Source organism: Euprymna scolopes, chromosome 13 (assembly GCF_053919585.1).
Source record: "Euprymna scolopes isolate OS-2025 chromosome 13, ASM5391958v1, whole genome shotgun sequence".
NCBI lineage: Eukaryota > Metazoa > Mollusca > Cephalopoda > Sepiida > Sepiolidae > Euprymna > Euprymna scolopes.
This window is the reverse complement of record NC_136494.1, coordinates 105,088,865-105,110,724: the sequence shown is the minus strand read 5'-3', so window position 1 is coordinate 105,110,724 and position 21,860 is coordinate 105,088,865. Positions and strand designations below refer to the sequence as shown.

Below are 21,860 nucleotides of genomic sequence, written 5' to 3'. Positions count from 1 at the left end.
GTAACATAACCTCTATCCACACACTTCAAATCGGTTTAAGAAAAATAACTCTGAAAAAAAAAAAAAAATTGAGAGTTGCTTCTCTGGACACAACATTAAAAGAGGTATGTTCATCTTAACATTAAATAATACAAATGGCCATTTGACCCCCAAATAATGAATCTTTTTAAATTTTAGACATTACATATTCAGAGTTATGTCAGTTAAAAAGTACCAACTTTATTGGTGCTTGTTGTGCATTTTTCAAGCTTTGGCTAGACAGAGACATTTGCCCTTATATAATCAGGGAGGTTTACAGTTAACTCAAAAACCGTTAGATTTTCTATTGTTGGTTAAAATGGATGGAGTGTCTAGGTGAGTGGACATATAATATTTAAAAAAGAATTTTATCAAGATCAATGGCTGCCAACATCATGTTAGAAATGATTAAATGAAATATCCTTCTGGTGTGAAAAAGAGTAGACAATGGTATTGATATTGAATATAAAAAAAATGCTATTATTCGCTTTGATCGAACTTCTGCATGTCAATACAGTCAGGGAATGTAAGAGCCTAGGAAGGAATTCTGAAGTCTAGCAGTTTGAGAGAAGAAGCTAATTGAGTAGAAGGCTTTTTGGCATCTAGGGATCTCTACAGTGTGGGGGTGGGATTTTGCTGCCTGCTGGATTTGTCAGGGGCATTTATGTAGAGGGGGCACAAGTGTTTTGAGTTCACCTGAGCACCTTCCATTAAAGTACTTGTAAAACAGGCACAGGGATGTTGGAGTTTGGTTGACAGCGTGGGACCTATTATGTTGGCAACTCTTTTTTATACCCTATCTAGGAGCGAGAGACTAGTGGCAGATGCTCCAACTCAGATGTGACAATATTCCAGGCATGAATGAATAGTAGATTTATAGAGATACAGGATACTCTCAGGTGTGAGTGACCTAACACGATAGAGAAAGCTCACCTTTCTTGCAGCAGCCTTGGCAATTAGCTCAATGTATTTGTTCCAATTCATGTTTGCGAATGTTAAGCCTAGTAGCTTAACGGAAGTACTTTCAGGTAGTGTATCTTTAGCCATGGAAATCAGTGGTTGAAAAGGTTTCTTGTAATTATTGAAGGAAATAGACTTGGTGGTATTCCACTACAAACTGGAGATCTTCCTCTAGAGTTTTAGCCATTTCCTTAAATATGTACTCATTTGTTTTCTCCTCATGTCTGTTATAGAAAGTAGTGTCATCAGCAAATATTCCCATCTCAGAGATAATTTTATCAGGAAGTTGTTTATAGTATGTGTAGAACCATTCATATATTTGGAACCACTGCTAAACTTGGCCAATGCAAATGATTGCCACAAGATAGAGCAGACAGCAGAACTCAAATTTTATATCCGAGTTTTCCTTCTCCTAGATGCATGGCTTAATGAAGACTGAGGATGCATCTCTCCCGGTGGTTTCAAATGTGCTCCAGACACTAACCTGAAAATTCCTATGTTCCAGCACAATGCGTAAAGAGTCTAGTATTCTCAAATGATCACCCATCTTATACTGGCCAGGCTAATCATTGCTTAACTTTGATGATCTAATGAGAACCAGTGTGTCAATGTGTTTATGCCATATATACATATATATACATACACACACAGTATTTACTCTAACAGTCAATATGCAAGTAGTGCTTAATAGTAATATTACTATTATCAAGCCCAACGATTTCCTTCGGAAATGAAACCTGAACGTTTCTGTATAGCTTACTTGCCATAAATAGATTTTCATATGAGTTACATTATATATATATACAGTCCTGGTCAAAATCATAAGATCACTTAAGAAAGTAAGCGTTTATGCATATTATCAAATTTTGAATCAAACAAATGGTTGAAACCATTACCAAAAGGGAAAATATGATGGAAAAAAAATGAAATCTGCTTCATTCGAAACCTTAACCCTGATCTAATAATTATTTAAAAAAAAAACATTTTCCCCTGGTCAAAATGATAAGACCAATGATAATTTATCTAACAAAAGGCAATTATAAATTACTAAAAAAGGTCTCAGTATTTAGTATAGCCTCCATTATTACGAATTACTTCAAAAATTCTCTTCGGCATGCTTGCAACTAAGTTTTTTATCAGTTGCGAAGAAATTTTATCCCATATACTGAAAACTGAATCAGAAAGTTCCTTTATCGAATCATACTGGGTTCCATCCTTGAACACTTCTTTTGCCATCCATCTCCAAAGATTTTCAATGGGACTGAGGTCTGGAGAACATGCTGGATGATCTAACAATTCTATATTACTTGAAGAAAATATTCTCGTGCTTGTCGAGAAGTGTGTATCGCAGCGTTGTCTTGCTGGAAAATTCAATTTCTTCCACACAGCCGTAGACCTTCAGTCCTGATAGAAGCATTTTCAAGCATTGAAATGTACTTCAATGATGTTTGCCAGCCTTTCACTACTTGCAACTTTAGGGTCCCAGCTGATGAGAAAGCACCCCAGATCATTAAAGACCCTCCTCCACTATGCCGAGTTGAAAAAGTCTCTTTGGGCAAATTTTTATCATGCCAATAGCGTTGAAATCCATCTGGACCATCTAGATTAAACTTTTTCTCATCAGAGAAAATTACATTTTCCCACTTCTCTTCATTCCAAGTCTGGTATTTGGCGGCATATTTAAGTCGGTTAGTTTTGTGCTGTTCAAGATTGACTGTTAAATGATTGAAACCCTTCATTTTCAGATGCCTTCTGATGGTTTTAGGACTACATTCTGCTGCTGTTTGGCTTTTCAATCGACTTGAGCTCATACTGGAGTTTTTTTTTTAAACTTCTGATATGGCGATCCAGTGATGGGGTTATTTTTTTTAGTCGACCTGGACTCTTTTTGTGCCCATATTGATCTGGATTTCTTAAAAAATTTGTGATGACCGTTTTGCTACGATTCACTTTGTTTGCAATGGATCTATGGGAGAGTCCACCCCTATTAAGCTCAAAGATCCTTCCTCTCTCAAACTCTGATAATGGTTTCCTTTTTGCCATTTATAATTTAGTAAGATGTGTTTTATCCACTAACAAGTTGCTTTTAGTAACATAGAAAGCTTTTCGTATTCATTTTTTCAAAACTAGCCGATTTTATTAAAGTGGTCTTATCATTTTGACCAGGTGAAAAAATTGTTTTTAAAAAAATAATTATTAGATCAGGGTTAAGGTTTCGAATGAAGCAGATTTCATTTTTTTTCCATCATATTTTCCCTTTTGGCAATGGTTTCAACCATTTGTTTGATTAAAAACTCGATAATATGCGTAAATGCTTACTTTCTTAAGTGGTCTTATGAGTTTGACCAGGACTGTATATATATATATATATATTACAGGTTTTGGTACAGCAACAATTTTCAACCAAGTGCTGTTTAATGGCAATGTCCAAGGTCAAGGAGACACAGTGACACAAAGATCCTGCCGTTCCTTGTCGGATTTTGAATGGAACGTTCTGGTTTATGTGGGTTAGCTAATGCAAGGAAGTCCTCCCCTTAGTATGACCAACATCACACTGACAATTAAACTGGTAAACAACATTACTAGATACACAGCAAATTATCATTTCTAAACAAAGAAAAGGCAGGTCTCTTGAAAAATGCAGTAAGAATTGTATAAAGTTTTAAAATATGGTTACAAACAAAAATTAAAAACCAAAATGAATTCAGTGCATCCTGGGCAAGTACATCTCGAGTGAATATAAGAGTGTATATTTTTTAAGGGATATATTTCTTATAAAATAGTCAAAATTGTTTTGAATAATAAGCTAAATGACGATATATTATCATCTTCAGAGTATATATACTGTAAATTTTATTCCTGTTACAAGTTAATTCACAATCATTTTTTTATCATACAAAGGCAAAAAAGTAAATATAAATATTCACTTATATATTAATAATAAGAAAAAAGATCATGATTGTGGATTGACTTTTTCGTGGTAACTGAAATGAAAATTTATAGTATGTCTTTTTGTATCGGTTACATTTTTTTTTTAGCTTTTTCAAAGATTTAAAACATTTTCTCAGTTTTTTGAGATAAGGAATAAAATATTACGGAGAATAGAAAATAAAACTTGAATTTACTTTTGACAGCATTATTTTTCTTTGACTCCTCCATTTTATCCTCTAGTCCTCACATTCCATGAGTGATGTTTTTGACAAAAGAGGAAAAATTGATGTATTCTGGAGCAACTATTTTGTATTGCACAGTATATAGAGCTTTTCAATTTTCACATTGTATTCATAATTCAACTGTCAATCTCTCTATCTCAATTAGTAAGTGACGATTCAATAATAAGAAAATACAAAAAAACACATCCACAATCACCTTAATTAAGTTCTCAACAGGTTCTTGTATATTTGCTGATCCAAACGACTTCCGGTTTTGAAAGTCGTTGGAGGTAAACAGTGTTACTTAATCTGAAGACGCTAACAAAAATGTAGGTCAACACATAAGAATATCCAAAAACTGATTATTTTTTATTGAAGTAAGTTTATTTACAGAAATAATTAATAGTGAAAGTAATTTTTTTTAAAATATAATAAATAATTGAAAAAAAAAAAAAAATTTTTTTTTATTTGTGGGGGATCTTCAGATTAAGTAACACCTTTTATTTCCAACAAGTTTCAAAATAAAAAGTCGTTTAAATCGATAAATATCCAGAATTGCCTTCTCAACTTACAGGTCTTCATCAGGATATTATACAAGAGATCTTATGAGCGAGCAGCCTTTTTTGATTTCCATAAAAACCTGTTCCTCTATCACCTAACCGAGTCGACATCAGGAAGGAAATCCAACTATAAAATTTTAGCCTCACTTAATGAAATGACTTCCAAAAAATATTTGTCAAACTTCAGACTGTGCAGTTTGAATAATTGGAAGCTCGTGAGAAAAGATCAAGAAAGATTATTGATGTGCAACATATGTCAGTACGGAAAAGAGACAGGAAACCCAAGATGATGATAGATACGTATGACATGAAGGGTGAAAAAATAAATTAAATTTTTTTTAAACACAGAATGTATATTTCGTTACTCGTGTAATTGGTTGAAGTATGGAATGTGCTCTGATGAAATTATAGCACTTGTGACCCCTCAACATAAATACTTCTAATCCGAAAAGCAGCAAAATCCCACCCCTTCACTGAAGAGATCCTTATATGCCGGAAAGCCTTCTTCCCTCAAGCTACTAAACTTTGGAATTCCCTTTCCAGTCTTCTGCTTCCCTGACTGTACATACATGCAGAAGTTCAAATGTAATTTGAACAAACAGCTTGATGCTCAACTCCCTACATAGTGTCCCTGTAGATATGGTCCCAAATAGTAACCTCTTACATCCAAGTGACACTATGCGTTGTTTGGGATGCATAAGAGTAAATATATATATGTCATTTATTTTTTATTATTTTAGTTTTTATATTTTCATTCTATTAAAATGAAAAAAATATTTATATATGTGTGAGGATGATATTATGAAGTAGATATGTAATTTAAGATAGGATATTCAGCTTGTATGTAGATAACATTTTGAAAGTTTTTATTTACAATTGGAGCTTTATATTAGGTTAATATTAGGAATTCTCTAAAATTAGTATAACAAGGAGGTTTACTGTTTAAGTGTTGGAGAATGACACTCAGAGATGATAAATTATATGCAGGTCTTCCAAGAAAGCTTGTATCTATTAGAGTACCAAAATCTGAGTTAATCAACGTTGGTTTCCATAAAACTTTTTTTTTTTCCTGTATATTTTAATCACAAAATATATGCTAAGATAATTGTCACCGTTGGAACTTAATTATGATTGGAAAAAATCAACTTCTACTTGAAGTGTTCTAATTAGCTGACACTTGCAATTAATCAAGTGATCCATCTCTTACTAAATGTCTACATATTTCATTCACCCTGAATCATTGTATATGATGCGAATCTTGTTCACTCTTGTTCTTAGTTTATATCACTCTTACTGGCATTAATCTGCCAAAGGTAATAAAGAATAAAAAGACTGAAATAGTTCTTTATAAAGAAAAAGAGACATTACCACCAGTAGTAATACTAGTTAACTCAAAGAAAGAGATAGAAGGGGGACTAATTTGGGATTTTATCTTTTTATATTTAACTGGGTTTGCAATCCAACTTCTTTCCTGATTCAAGCAATTTAAATTGAGCTCAATGGGTAATCCCACGGTTTACATTTTTTTCTGGTATAATATATAATTAAGCTACACAGAGGTTTCTACATTCAATCATAAGGAATTGTCAGACCAAAATGCATTTTAGCCTAACTTAATTGCCATAAATATATGCTCATAATTTACTACCAAGCTCAACTCATGTATTAAGTATTATTCAAATAAATACTGAAAATTGATTCATGAAATATATCGCCTTATAACATTATGGGGATATATATATATATATATATATATATATATATATATATATATATATATATATATATATATATGTGTGTGTGTGTGTGTGTGTGTGAAATGTGATGAGAAAATGGTACGAATGACTGCACAAAAGCACCAAAACACTGGCAGTGTTCGTGATGCCCCTAAATCTGGTCATCCTAGAGTTACTTCTTACAGGGAAGACAATGCTATCAAGATCCGCAGCCTCAGAAACAGATTTGAAACAGCTCCTTAAATCCAACAACAGTGTAATCTTGTTAAAAAGTGCTCTCTTTCTACAGTTAAGAACAGATTCAAGGAATTTAATTTGCCAAGCTGCGTTCCAAGACACAAGCCAATGATTTCTGTAAAGAACAGAAAGCGTCGTCTGGACTTCATCAGATGTAATGAAGATCATGACTCTTCACATTTACCAAAAGTGATTTTTATCAATGAAAGCAAGTTCAATAGGCTAGGCAGTGATGATAAGCAGTACAGTACAGATTTGAAGTTAATTTTTTAAATTGACGTGAACACTAGGATACTTCAATTAAAAGTCAAATATGAACATGTAAAATTATAGAGGAATAAAAGGCGAATCACAGGAGTTGTTTAAACAGTTACATTCAATTGAGCTTAAATTTGCGGTTTTTGAAAAAATGACAAGTGCGGACTTTCTTTTTGGTAGCACTGTGTGTGTATATATATATATATATAAATATGAACGAATATATTTTGGAGGTACAGAATTTTATAATAGCTAAATATAGATCAAATTTTAACAAAATGAATTTAAAAATATAAAGTGAAAATAATCAGCTGAACAGTTTCGCACTTTGCTCAACAGAGCTAAATTGTATTTTTTTTTTTTTTTTTTTTTTTTTAAATCGTAATTATACCTTGATTTAGCTCTTTTGAGCGAGGTGCGAAACTGGTCAGCTGGCTCTCTCACTTTTTAATTTTTAAATTCATTATGCTAAAATTTGACCTTTAAAATGAAATCATAAGTATCAGACATTTAACAAAAATATATTGGCATCTGGAATAAAGGTTAGTTCTATTTTAAGATTTTGGTAGAACAGGATAGCCCTCTTATCAGTTTAAGTGTAAACTGAAATGACAATTATAAAGCAGTTGCACCACAACCGAACTCCGAGGTGCATGATTCCATCACTAAAGCCATATTTTTGTTTGACACTCTTGACTGTGCAAATGGCAGAACTCACTACCTGCAAGTTTTTCACTCATTCAGCCTACCCATCCAATGTATAGAATGTATACTTAGCCCCATCTCACTAGTGAAACGCATTTTTGCCAGTGCAGCAATGTCAGTTCATTAGGATCGGTTTCTGTCACAACAACACTAGGAGGGGTGGGCTAAGTGGTTAATAACACAGACTGACAACCCGAGTCTGCCAAATTTTAATTCAGTTCATTCCAAAGAAACACTTTCATTTACAGGGATATTGCCAACCTTCATGTGATCTGTTGCAATATTTTGGCATACTGAAAAGGTATAACTACAAAGACTTGGATGATTTTACTTATAACCATAAGTGATAAGAATGAACCAATCCAACACCAGAATTGTTTTATAAAATATACTGAATCTCTTTGAATTCTTTGGTGATAGCTTTCTGTCTTGTCACAAGAAGACAACTAGGTGATACTGATCCTGACTGGATTAATTCTTTACCTGGAAAAGTTTCCAACTGAATTTTTTAGAAAAAATTTTAACTAGAAAGATATCATAGAAATGAATCTCAACAATCCATTTTATTTCAGTATTTATTAAATGCTAGCTTTTTTCTAGTCCAATACCGGCTTCCATCTTATCTCGAAATTACTTATAACGGCACCAACTTACTTTCGGAAGAACCCCCCCCCCATCAGCCTTTTCTTTTATATCGTAAGCTTCTTAAAACGTTACTAGCTTAAGTTCAGAATAAAATCACGATTTTCTTTTAACGGCTGATTTCAAAAAAAATGTTTTGAACGCTACTAACTGAATTTCTTTCAATACAGTTTGCAATTTGGAGACGGAATTGTTTTTGTTGAGATAAGTGATTTCAATCATGCTTTTTATTTTAGATTTAAAATATTAACAACTCCATTTTATTTCAGTATTTAATTTGTGTATTTCTGTTTTATTAAATGCTAGCTTTTTTCTAGTCCAATACCGGCTTCCATCTTATCTCGAAATTACTTATAACGGCACCAACTTACTTTCGGAAGAACCCCCCCCCATCAGCCTTTTCTTTTATATCGTAAGCTTCTTAAAACGTTACTAGCTTAAGTTCAGAATAAAATCACGATTTTCTTTTAACGGCTGATTTCAAAAAAAATGTTTTGAACGCTACTAACTGAATTTCTTTCAATACAGTTTGCAATTTGGAGACGGAATTGTTTTTGTTGAGATAAGTGATTTCAATCATGCTTTTTATTTTAGATTTAAAATATTAACAACTCCATTTTATTTCAGTATTTAATTTGTGTATTTCTGTTTTATTAAATGCTAGCTTTTTTCTAGTCCAATACCGGCTTCCATCTTATCTCGAAATTACTTATAACGGCACCAACTTACTTTCGGAAGAACCCCCCCCCCCATCAGCCTTTTCTTTTATATCGTAAGCTTCTTAAAACGTTACTAGCTTAAGTTCAGAATAAAATCACGATTTTCTTTTAACGGCTGATTTCAAAAAAAATGTTTTGAACGCTACTAACTGAATTTCTTTCAATACAGTTTGCAATTTGGAGACGGAATTGTTTTTGTTGAGATAAGTGATTTCAATCATGCTTTTTATTTTAGATTTAAAATATTAACAACTCCATTTTATTTCAGTATTTAATTTGTGTATTTCTGTTTTATTAAATGCTAGCTTTTTTCTAGTCCAATACCGGCTTCCATCTTATCTCGAAATTACTTATAACGGCACCAACTTACTTTCGGAAGAACCCCCCCCCCCCATCAGCCTTTTCTTTTATATCGTAAGCTTCTTAAAACGTTACTAGCTTAAGTTCAGAATAAAATCACGATTTTCTTTTAACGGCTGATTTCAAAAAAAATGTTTTGAACGCTACTAACTGAATTTCTTTCAATACAGTTTGCAATTTGGAGACGGAATTGTTTTTGTTGAGATAAGTGATTTCAATCATGCTTTTTATTTTAGATTTAAAATATTAACAACTCCATTTTATTTCAGTATTTAATTTGTGTATTTCTGTTTTATTAAATGCTAGCTTTTTTCTAGTCCAATACCGGCTTCCATCTTATCTCGAAATTACTTATAACGGCACCAACTTACTTTCGGAAGAACCCCCCCCCCCATCAGCCTTTTCTTTTATATCGTAAGCTTCTTAAAACGTTACTAGCTTAAGTTCAGAATAAAATCACGATTTTCTTTTAACGGCTGATTTCAAAAAAAATGTTTTGAACGCTACTAACTGAATTTCTTTCAATACAGTTTGCAATTTGGAGACGGAATTGTTTTTGTTGAGATAAGTGATTTCAATCATGCTTTTTATTTTAGATTTAAAATATTAACAACTCCATTTTATTTCAGTATTTAATTTGTGTATTTCTGTTTTATTAAATGCTAGCTTTTTTCTAGTCCAATACCGGCTTCCATCTTATCTCGAAATTACTTATAACGGCACCAACTTACTTTCGGAAGAACCCCCCCCCCCATCAGCCTTTTCTTTTATATCGTAAGCTTCTTAAAACGTTACTAGCTTAAGTTCAGAATAAAATCACGATTTTCTTTTAACGGCTGATTTCAAAAAAAATGTTTTGAACGCTACTAACTGAATTTCTTTCAATACAGTTTGCAATTTGGAGACGGAATTGTTTTTGTTGAGATAAGTGATTTCAATCATGCTTTTTATTTTAGATTTAAAATATTAACAACTCCATTTTATTTCAGTATTTAATTTGTGTATTTCTGTTTTATTAAATGCTAGCTTTTTTTTTTTTTTTTTTTTTTTTTCCCCCTCGTACATATGTTTATTTATCTACCGAGTTGATCGCAAAAATTACGAATTATACTCATTTTTAGTTCGTGTGAGGGGAATCTATCACCATACTTTCCCTTAAACACGTCCGTTGGACTTTTATTAAGTACAATACTTAATAGTTTTTTTTTTTTTTGTTTTTTTTTTTTAATGGAGAGTAGAAAACGCAATGTGGATGCGTTATCGGCAGCTCCTGTTACTCTCGCTTCTTCTTATTTGTCCCTCAGTCCTCATTTTTTTAAATGAGTGATTTTTCGGACAAAGGGAGAAGAAAAAGCTGTTTTCTAGGTTGGCAGTATTTTTGCGAACAGTTGGCTGAGATGGCGGAAATTTTCTGTTTCTATGTCTATCCTTGTAGCCATGTCACTAGTAAGGGTGCTGGAGGTAAACGTTTTGTCTGGGCTGACGTTATCCGCCTGATAGTCAGGGACCCGAACCTTGAATTAACCACTAAGGAGGCTGTCCTATCAGCAGGTGCAAAGTACTGGGGCTGCTGTATTGCCATTTGGTGAATGGATTCTGGACCATGCAGTAGCTTCTGGTGGGACCTCTCGATGCCATACTAGTGGGTAATTGTTACGGCTTTACCTTATCATTAGCTACAAATAAAAAAAAAAAAAAAATTCTTCGTTTCTTTTTCTCTCTTAATTTCCCCTCTTTGTCCTGCTCTAAGTAAATCTGTCGACCTAGTCCACAAATTCCAAAATTTCATCATGACAAGTTTCAAGAAAAAATACACGATTAAACCCGGTTCTCCAACTTCCAACGTAGACCCCTACTACCATGTCTCCTTCTCCAACATCAGGGGTCTTCGTTCTAACCTTCCAGAGGTTGAAACCCAATTACAGGAGAATAAACCAGACCTTTTATTTTTAAGTGAAACTGGCATTGGACAGGCTATTTCCCTAGATGAGTTTGCAATTTCAGGATACTCTAACTTAACTTCTAAATCTGACCCCCAAGATCGCCATGGGCATGGAATATGTGCCTATATTAAAGATAGCTTTCCATGTGGGAGGGACATCTCCAGGGAAGATCCTAACTTACCCTATATGTGCTTCCGGGTTGCTTTAGCTCACACTACTGCATTTATATTTACTCTCTATCGCCCCCACAACAGCGGAGTTACTATCTTTCAAAGCATATCTGAGAAAATTGACCAAGTCCTTTCTACTTATTCTTCAGCTAACATTCACGTATGTGGAGACTTCAATGTTCACAACGTCGAATGGTTGACCCACTCAAACAAGACCGATGATGAGGGGAGGTTCTGTCATGATTTCTCCATTGCCTATGACCTCACTCAGATTGTTCAGGAACCTACCCGTGTGCCCGATAATGACGGCCAGTATGCGAGCCTACTAGACCTTTTTCTCTCAACTTGCCCTGAACTATGTTCAGTTTCTGTTCTGTCGCCTCTTGGATCTTCCGACCACTCTGTTGTATCAATTAAGATAAAAATGAAATGTAATAAGTCCCCAGACGTACCTCTTCATCGTACAGTATATCGATACACTAAGGCTGACTGGGATAGCTTCCGTACATTTATATCTGATCTACCTCTGCATTCCATGTTTAAAAAGGATGTGTCCTCTATAGTATTAGACCTAACTGAATGGTTAATTGTAGGTATTGACCATTTCATACCCTCTAAAAAGTTTCAGCAAAAACCTAACAGCCAGCCATGGTTCTCTCCAGAATGTGCTGCTGCCATTGCGCACAGAAATCACTTTTTCCACTGCTTCAAACGTAATAGATGTATGGAAACTAAAGCCGTTTTCAGGACTGCCAGCAACCATTGTAAGAAAGTAATAAGGAATGCAAGAGTGTTGTATGCTCAATCTGTTAAGTCCAAAGTAGCTGAGCAGAGGCTTGGTTCCCACCAGTTTTGGCAAATAGCAAACAGAATCCTGAATAGAAGCGTGTGCTCCATCCCAACTATTATCAATGGACCTGAGGTAATCTCGTCAGCATCAGACAAAGCCAAACTCTTTGTCAAGAACTTTGCAGCTAATTCTACCCTTTGTGACCAAGACCGCCAACCTCCAATATTTCCTCCTGTATCAGAAAACACGCTATGTGATATACGTATATCTGTACGTGATGTTGTGAAGCTAATCAAAAACCTTGATTCGAGTAAAGCAACTGGCCCTGATGGTATTCCAATTATAGTACTCAAAAAACTTCAACTTGAATTAGCGCCCATACTTACAAAACTGTTTAAACGTTGTCTTAAGGAGAATAGTTTCCCATCTCCCTGGAAAATCTCATCAGTATGCCCTGTATTTAAGAATTCAGGTGATCGCTCATCCCCCTCTCAGTACAGGCCAATAAGTCTCCTCTGCGTCATGAGTAAGTTGCTAGAATCTGTGTTAAATACAGAAGTAATCAAACATCTCAACAAAAATAACCTTCTTAGTGACACTCAATATGGTTTCCGTTCTGCTAGATCTACAGCAGATGTCCTTACAGTTATATCGCATAGGATTAGCAAATCTCTCGACGGTGGCAATCTTTCTAGGGCAATTGCTCTTGACATATCTAAAGCCTTTGATAGGGTATGGCATAAAGGTTTACTTCATAAGATCGCTAGCTATGGTATAGCTGGAAAAGTCTTCTCAATTATTAAATCATTTCTTTCTGATAGGTTCATAAGAGTAGTAGTTGAGGGGCAAAAATCAGAAGCTCACAGTATTAATGCCGGTGTCCCTCAGGGATCCATCCTGGGCCCAACTCTTTTCCTGATCTACATTAATGATCTTCCAAATCATATCCTTACATCATTTGTAGACATTTATGCTGACGACACTACCATTTATGGTACCACATCTAAGACAGTAAACGACCAAGTTCTCTCCAATTCTCTCTCCTCTGATCTTGAGCATGTAGTACAATGGGGAAAGGAGTGGCTGGTTACTTTTAATGCATCTAAAACCAAGCTTCTCTCTTTACATCATCAACATTCTAATTCACATTTGTCATCAATTGAAATGAATGGCTCTCGTCTTCAGGAGGCCTCAAGTTTTGACAAGCTTCTGGGCTTGACCATTACTCCTGATCTTAAATGGAACACGTATATCAAATCTGTTGCCAAGGCCGCTGGAAAAATGGTGGGATCTTTCTATCGATCCAGTAGATATCTCACTGCTGATGCTATTCTCTACCTATATAAGAGCCAGGTACGTCCAAGGATGGAATACTGTTGCCACATCTGGGCAGGAGCTGCTAGAAAGGACTTGTCCTGCCTTGATAGAGTTCAAAATAGACTTCGTAGCCTCGTAGGAGATGTCCTTTTCTCCTCCTTGCAACCTCTATCTCACAGAAGAGATGTTGCGAGTTTGTCTCTGATGTATCGTTATTTTCATGGAAAGTGTTCAACTGAGCTTCAATCTATGGTCCCCCCTCGCCAAACTTTCACAAGAAACACTCGTCTAGCTGTAAACACTATCAATAATTTCCCCCACTCTTTATCTGTGCCTAAACCTAAACGTAGATTCCATGAACAAAGCTTCTTTCTTAGAACTGCACGCCTGTGGAATTGTCTTCCGTTTTCCTGCTTTCCGGCTGACTACAATATGGTTGTGTTCAAGTCTAAAGTAAATAAGTTCTTGATGAGCCGTTCCATATAAGTTATTAAATTTACCAAATTTTCATTACTAATGATTACTATATTGAACAATTGCTACTGTACACTCTTTAACCCTTATCCTTGAGTGGCCTCTGGGCCTTGATAATGTGGTGATGCCTTTGTAAAAAAAAAAAAAAAAAAAAAAAAAAATCGTCTGATTCATACAAAATGAATGAATGATGCTCAACACAGCACATAACAACAGTCTATCATTCAAGATTTTTTTTTTTTTTTTTTAGCTTCACAAACAACATTGTACATTGACAAATTGATCATTCATCATGAAGAGATTGACACCTGAACAGCATTTGCAAAATTGCAAATGATACGATCAATTTACTGAGAGAAACATTTGATGAATAATTTCATGAAATGAACCAGTTAACTGGCCATCTCGTTCGTGTGTTTACATCCCATTAGATTATTTTCTTTGAGGATATGTCAATGCTGATAAACCAGGCACAATAGATCACTTGGAAGATAAAAGACACGTTATTGCCAAATACAACCTAATTTAATGCGTAGAATTTGTGAAAATTGTATTATCATATTTTCTTAGATATATGCAAGAGAACTTGAATGTCTACTCGACATTATCCTCAAATGTCAAAGGTCTCTTTGTACAGAGGTTTGTCAGGACAACCTGACATGAGGATACTTTTGCTTACAAGTAAACTCTGACTAAATATTCTAAATTGCATAGTATTCACAGCTCTCCTCAGTATGGCTAACCAACACTGGTTTTTACGAGAAATGGTGCACCTTTTCCAAAATGGGGTTACCTCAAGTAACAGCACTAAGCTGGACGCTCCAGACTAGATGAATTCTTATCGTGAAATCCGGTAAGACCAAGAGACTACAAGCACCGTTGATAACACCAAATTAGTTGCATCATGCCAGGAGGGATAAACAAGATGAAAAAAAAAACAAAAAAAAAACTGTCTATCCTGATGAAGACGTTATTATGTCAAAAAGTACTTTGATTAATAAACAAATAAATGTTTATTCGTTTTAATTGGCTTACAAAACTTACATTTTGAATTTGTCTACTATAACATTTAAATTGTCAATTAATGAGAGGAAAATTATGTTCTCAACTTCTTTATTAACTTAATGTTTGAAAGGTAAAGGAGAACTTTACTGGAATATTTGAATACCTATGTAACTCATATAGAGATCAAGTGATCTAGTAAAATGAAACAACAAAAAAAAAAAAAACAATATGATAAATTGCACTTAGCTTAATACTTCTAAACATTAAAAAACAGCTGAATATTCTTTTAGATAAAGCTATATCAATGTTCAAGTTTTAATTCAGCTCTGTTTCAATTTTAAGAGGTTGATTTTCTTCTTATATAATTGTCAATTAATAAATATCCAGCATATTTAATAATGAAACGTCCCGAAAGTAAATGCAACAAGTCAAGTATGCAGGGTCCCTCTCCACAAGTGACAAATGCTTGTGCAAAAGTTTTTAAACTTTGAGGTGTGGTTATTAAGAAAAGTGCGAACAATGAACAATTTGGGGGCAATTGTGCCCCTAAAGGGGCAATCAGAGTTATCCCGGAAAATCCATTCTGGCAAAAGTTTACTTTCATCATGACTAATGTTTGTGCAAATTGTTTTTTTAAATCCAAGGCGCAGTTATTGAGAAAAGTGTGAACAGACAAATGGGAGTGAATTACTAGGTCCAATCCCTTCTTTGTCAGGGATCTATAACAATGTTTATTTTATTATATACTAGCGGGGATACCCGGCGTTGCCCGGGTGTTTGGAGGTGTGTGTTGGTGGTGGTGGTGGTGGTGAGGGGGTTAGATTAAAACGACCCTGTTAAAAAAAAAAAAACGTTGGCCGGTTGTTTGGAAGTGTAAAAGAAAAAAAAATAGTTTTAGTATAAAGGTAGGCTTGAACCACGAACGTTTGTCGCGGAGGTGGAAAGGAGATGGAAAAAAAAAAACCTGCGACTTAATCACCTCGATCACGGGAACAGATGAATCGATAAGTGTGTTAAGTTGACCGAAATTAGCAGGTGCGACAACGTCAAGTTGCGGAAGCCAGTTTCTGTTTTCCCCGCTACGCGGCGATCAAACAAAAAAAAAAAAAAAAACACAAAAAAAGCTAACGTAAGGCAAACGAACAATGAAAACAGAAAAACGAACACGTGAAAAATGGCTTAAATAAGTCTGTTTCGATATTAAAATTTAAAAAAATCGGTGGGTACCCGGGTGTTTTTGGGTGTCGCTAAGTAAAAAAAAAAAAAAAAAAAAAAAAAAAAAAAAAAAAAAGCAGAAAAACGAACGTTACGTGGAAAATGGCTTAAATAACACTGGTTCAATATTTAAATTTAAAAAATCGAAAAAAAAAAAAAATAAATAAAAAACATCTCACACCACGATTCAAACCCAAAATGTTTAGATAATGAACCAAGGCCTTAATCAACTGAGCTAACGCGATGTACATGAAATTTGTTCGGGTTTTTGAACTATTTAAAGTAAATCAGGTCACGACGTCATCTGACACATGCGTAGAAACGGTCATTGTCATGAGAGGACTGTTTTTGTTGACACCCCCCACCCCCGTCGAAAATTGTCGATTTCGGGGTGAAAAAGTTAACGTTTTTGGCCAATTTTTTGATATTTTTCGAGCAAAGGATGGCGCTTCAATGTGATACAGAGTTTGTGAATTTTCATCGCATCTGTCGAAAGTTTTTAGCAGACATCCAAACATATACACAAGCACATACATTTTCGCTTTTATATATATAGATTTATTAACAAAAACTAAAGTCCCCTCTCCCCATCATTTTAATCTGGCTCTAAGTTTGGATATAAGTTTGGATATAATTTTAGAAAAGTATGATTTTCTTAAATCAAAGCCAAATTGACCATTTTTATTTTGGGGTTTGTAAATGGCATCACAGGAATCATTTTCAACAGCTTCATTTTGATAAAGATAATAAAAAAATGGATAACCAGCTGTGGCGAAGCTGATAAATAAAAGGCATTGTCCACTACATTCAGTTGAAATGGACATCCTCATCGGTAAAATATCTTCTGTAATTTCCCAGGATGAGTGAAGCTCATAAAAATACAGAAAAAACTTGGGTGTAAACAAATAGTAAAATAATCCTTGTCACTGGCTATGCAAATCAGCTGTGTTGTTAGCCAATCACAAACATTTTGAGCGTAATATAATTGGTGAAATTTAGCTTAAACTAGACTTCTGTTCAGGCTATTTCTTCGTTTGGTGTTGGGATGTTTTTAACTCGATTAAAAGTGATTATCTCTAAAAGCGATATTAGAATATATATATCAGCACACTTAGCTTCTGCTTACTTCACCATGAGTATTTCTATATTACTAAGCTATTGAAGTATATGGAGAAACAAAATATAATATATATATATATACACTATATATTAAAAAATTTGACTTGTGTCTAAAATTTGAGGAGTTTGGTAGAGTCTGCAAAGTTCAACTCTTTTAACTTTGACCTATTGGCAGCCAAATTGTTGCCCAAAAACTGTTTAAAAAGCTTGCTGCATGTCTTAATGCCTTTTATGTCAAATTTCAAATGTTTAGATCCAAAATTGGCTGAATAGATTGCTAGAGACTGCAACGGTACAATATTTTGAACTTTGACCCCTTGGCAGCCAAATTTTCGGCCAAAAACCGATTAAAAAGCTTGCATTGAATAAACTTTATGTAAAATTTCAATGTTAAACCAAAATTTGGCTGAGAGGTCAATTTTTTTTTTTTTAATTTTGACCCCAATTTTGACCCTTAACATTTTTTGTTTTGGGTTCAAATCAAGTTAAAAAGTTTAATCCATGTCCAAGGAACCTACATCTAAAGTTTCAAGTGTTTAGACCCAAAATTGTTGGAGGAGTTTGGTAGAGTTTTCAAAGGTCAAATCATTGAACTTTGACAGCCAAAATTTTTAGTTACCAATATATAAATGTATGTATGTATGTTTGCATATCTGCCTAAAACTTTTGACAGAGGCGACAGATTTTACCAAGATCAGTATCATTTTCAGACAACAAATACCGAAAAATTGGCTAAAAACATTAATTTCTTCACCCTCAACTGGGTACTTTTCTACAGGGAGGAGTCATTTTCGAAAGTCATCCCCTCTTTTTGATTGTCTAGCCTTAAGTCAAACCTACATTACTTCCGGTTTGGCGGTGGTCGTAACAGCAAAGACGTCATTCGTTTTTTTAACATTCTTTTCCTCCTTCATGGTACGGGTTCAAGCCTGCCTTCTTACTACCCCCCACCTTTTTTTTTGCTCAACACACACCTCCAAACACTCGGGCACCCATGCTAATATATATATATATATATATATATATATATATATATATATATATATATATAAAAGGCAAAATGGCCACAAGCGTTTTTGTATGTCCAAGAAAGAAAATGAGGTTCTCACATCGATTACTATTTTGGAGAACTTTCCTTATACTTCCTAGATTATAATATCTACGATTAAAAAACGGTCATTGTCTCTATTTTTATTTTGATGGAGTTTTAAAAAATTGCCTCCTTCCCATCCTTTCAAGTGTTTGTCTTTTTTGTATAAATAAAGCGAAACTAATCGAATTTGAAGGCTTTTCACTTCCTGTCGCATCATAGCATAGCGGTAAGGCTTTTCTTTCACTTTCTTTTCTGCCTTCGCATCACGAATTTAAGCCTGTCTGCCTACTACCAATTTTTTTTATTTTGTGCTCAACAGACATCTCCAAACACCCACGCAACGCCGGCCATCCATGCTAGACTATTATATAAAAGGCCAAATGAGCATGCGCGTTCGTGCATGTCCACGAAAAACTTTCTTCCTCGGCCTTCTCGACAAAGAAACTTTCCTTATACTTCCTAGATCGAAATATCTCCGACTTGCAAATGGACATCATCTCTATCTTTATTTTGATCGAGTTTTAAAAAAATCCATGGTTTCCAGTGTTTGTCTTTCTCGTATAAATAAAGTGAAACTGATTGAAGCAAACACGAGCGCTTCCTGGCTTTCCTGGCTGGGACGTCTTGTAGGCAATTAGCTTTGATCAATAAGGAGGAAAGCCTTCATATCAAAAATTGCTATTCACTGAGACACTGCCAGAGCTCCTCCTTTTGGGGGGGAGCTGGTTTTCTCCAACATCGTGAGGAAACAAATACGTCAGAAAGCGGAAAGCTTAACTGCCCTATAGCCAGATTGCTCATTCATTTCGCTATCCACTATAGCGTAATGGTTGACATCGCTAAATTTGAACGCTTTACACATACGCTTGCATAATGGTGGAAAGAAGTTTGCAAAAATATACAATAAATTTTCCAGGTTAATGCATTAGAGGAAACGATATGAAATTATATCATATTTGTATCCAAAAGTCATTTAGTATATATATATATATTTCTAATATATATATAGAAATATTTCTAATATATATATAGAAATATTTCTGATATATATAGAAATATTTCTAATATATATATAGAAATATTTCTAATATATATATAGAAATATTTCTAATATATATAAAGAAATATTTCTTATATATATAAAGAAATATTTCTTATATATATATAGAAATATTTCTTATATATATATAGAAATATTTCTTATATATATATATAGAAATATTTCTTATATATATATATAGAAATATTTCTTATATATATATATATATATATATATTTCTAATATATATATATATTTCTAATATATATATATATATTTCTAATATATATATATATATTTCTAATATATATATATATATATTTCTAATATATATATATATATATTTCTAATATATATATATATATATTTCTAATATATATATATATATATTTCTAATATATATATATATATATTTCTAATATATATATATATATATTTCTAATATATATATATATATTTCTAATATATATATATATATATTTCTAATATATATATATATATATTTCTAATATATATATATATATATATTTCTAATATATATATATATATATTTCTAATATATATATATATATATTTCTAATATATATATATATATATACATATTTCTAATACATATATACATATTTCTAATATATATATACATATTTCTAATATATATATACATATTTCTAATATATATATATATATATTTCTAATATATATATATATATATATATATTTCTAATATATATATATATATTTCTAATATATATATATATATATATATATTTCTAATATATATATATATTTCTAATATATATATATATATATTTCTAATATATATATATATTTCTAATATATATATATATATTTCTAATATATATATATTTCTAATATATATATATATATATATTTCTAATATATATATATATATATTTCTAATATATATATATATATATTTCTAATATATATATATATATTTCTAATATATATATATATATATTTCTAATATATATATATATATTTCTAATATATATATATATATTTCTAATATATATATATATATTTCTAATATATATATATATATTTCTAATATATATATATATATATATATATTTCTAATATATATATATATATTTCTAATATATATATATATATATTTCTAATATATATATATATATTTCTAATATATATATATATATTTCTAATATATATATATATTTCTAATATATATATATATTTCTAATATATATATATATATTTCTAATATATATATATATATATTTCTAATATATATATATATATTTCTAATATATATATATATATTTCTAATATATATATATATATTTCTAATATATATATATATATTTCTAATATATATATATATATTTCTAATATATATATATATATATATATATATATTTCTAATATATATATATATATATATTTCTAATATATATATATATATATTTCTAATATATATATTTCTAATATATATATATATATATATATTTCTAATATATATATATATATATATATATTTCTAATATATATATATATATATATATATATATATATTTCTAATATATATATATATATATATATATATTTCTAATATATATATATATATATATATATATTCTAATATATATATATATATATATATATATTCTAATATATATATATATATATATATATATATATATATATATTCTAATATATATATATATATATATTTCTAATATATATATATATATATATTTCTAATATATATATATATATTTCTAATATATATATATATATTTCTAATATATATATATATATATATATTTCTAATATATATATATATATATATCTAATATATATCTAATATATATATATCTAATATATATATATCTAATATATATATATCTAATATATATATATATATTTCTAATATAGATATATATATATATATATTTCTAATATAGATATATATATATATATATTTCTAATATAGATATATATATATATATTTCTAATATAGATATATATATATATATATTTCTAATATAGATATATATATATATATATTTCTAATATAGATATATATATATATATTTCTAATATAGATATATATATATATTTCTAATATAGATATATATATATATATTTCTAATATAGATATATATATATATATTTCTAATATAGATATATATATATATATATTTCTAATATAGATATATATATATATATATATTTCTAATATAGATATATATATATATATTTCTAATATGGATATATATATATAATATAGATATATATATAATATAGATATATATATATAATATAGATATATATATAATATGTATATATATATATAATATAGA

General features: G+C 31.4%; 1 protein-coding gene across 1 annotated transcript in view; it reads right to left on the bottom strand.

Moving 5' to 3' along the window:
• LOC145292140 (uncharacterized) overlaps window positions 1-21,860 on the bottom strand; it is a 159,871-nt gene that overhangs the window by 85,260 nt on the left and 52,751 nt on the right. The window lies entirely within an intron of this gene.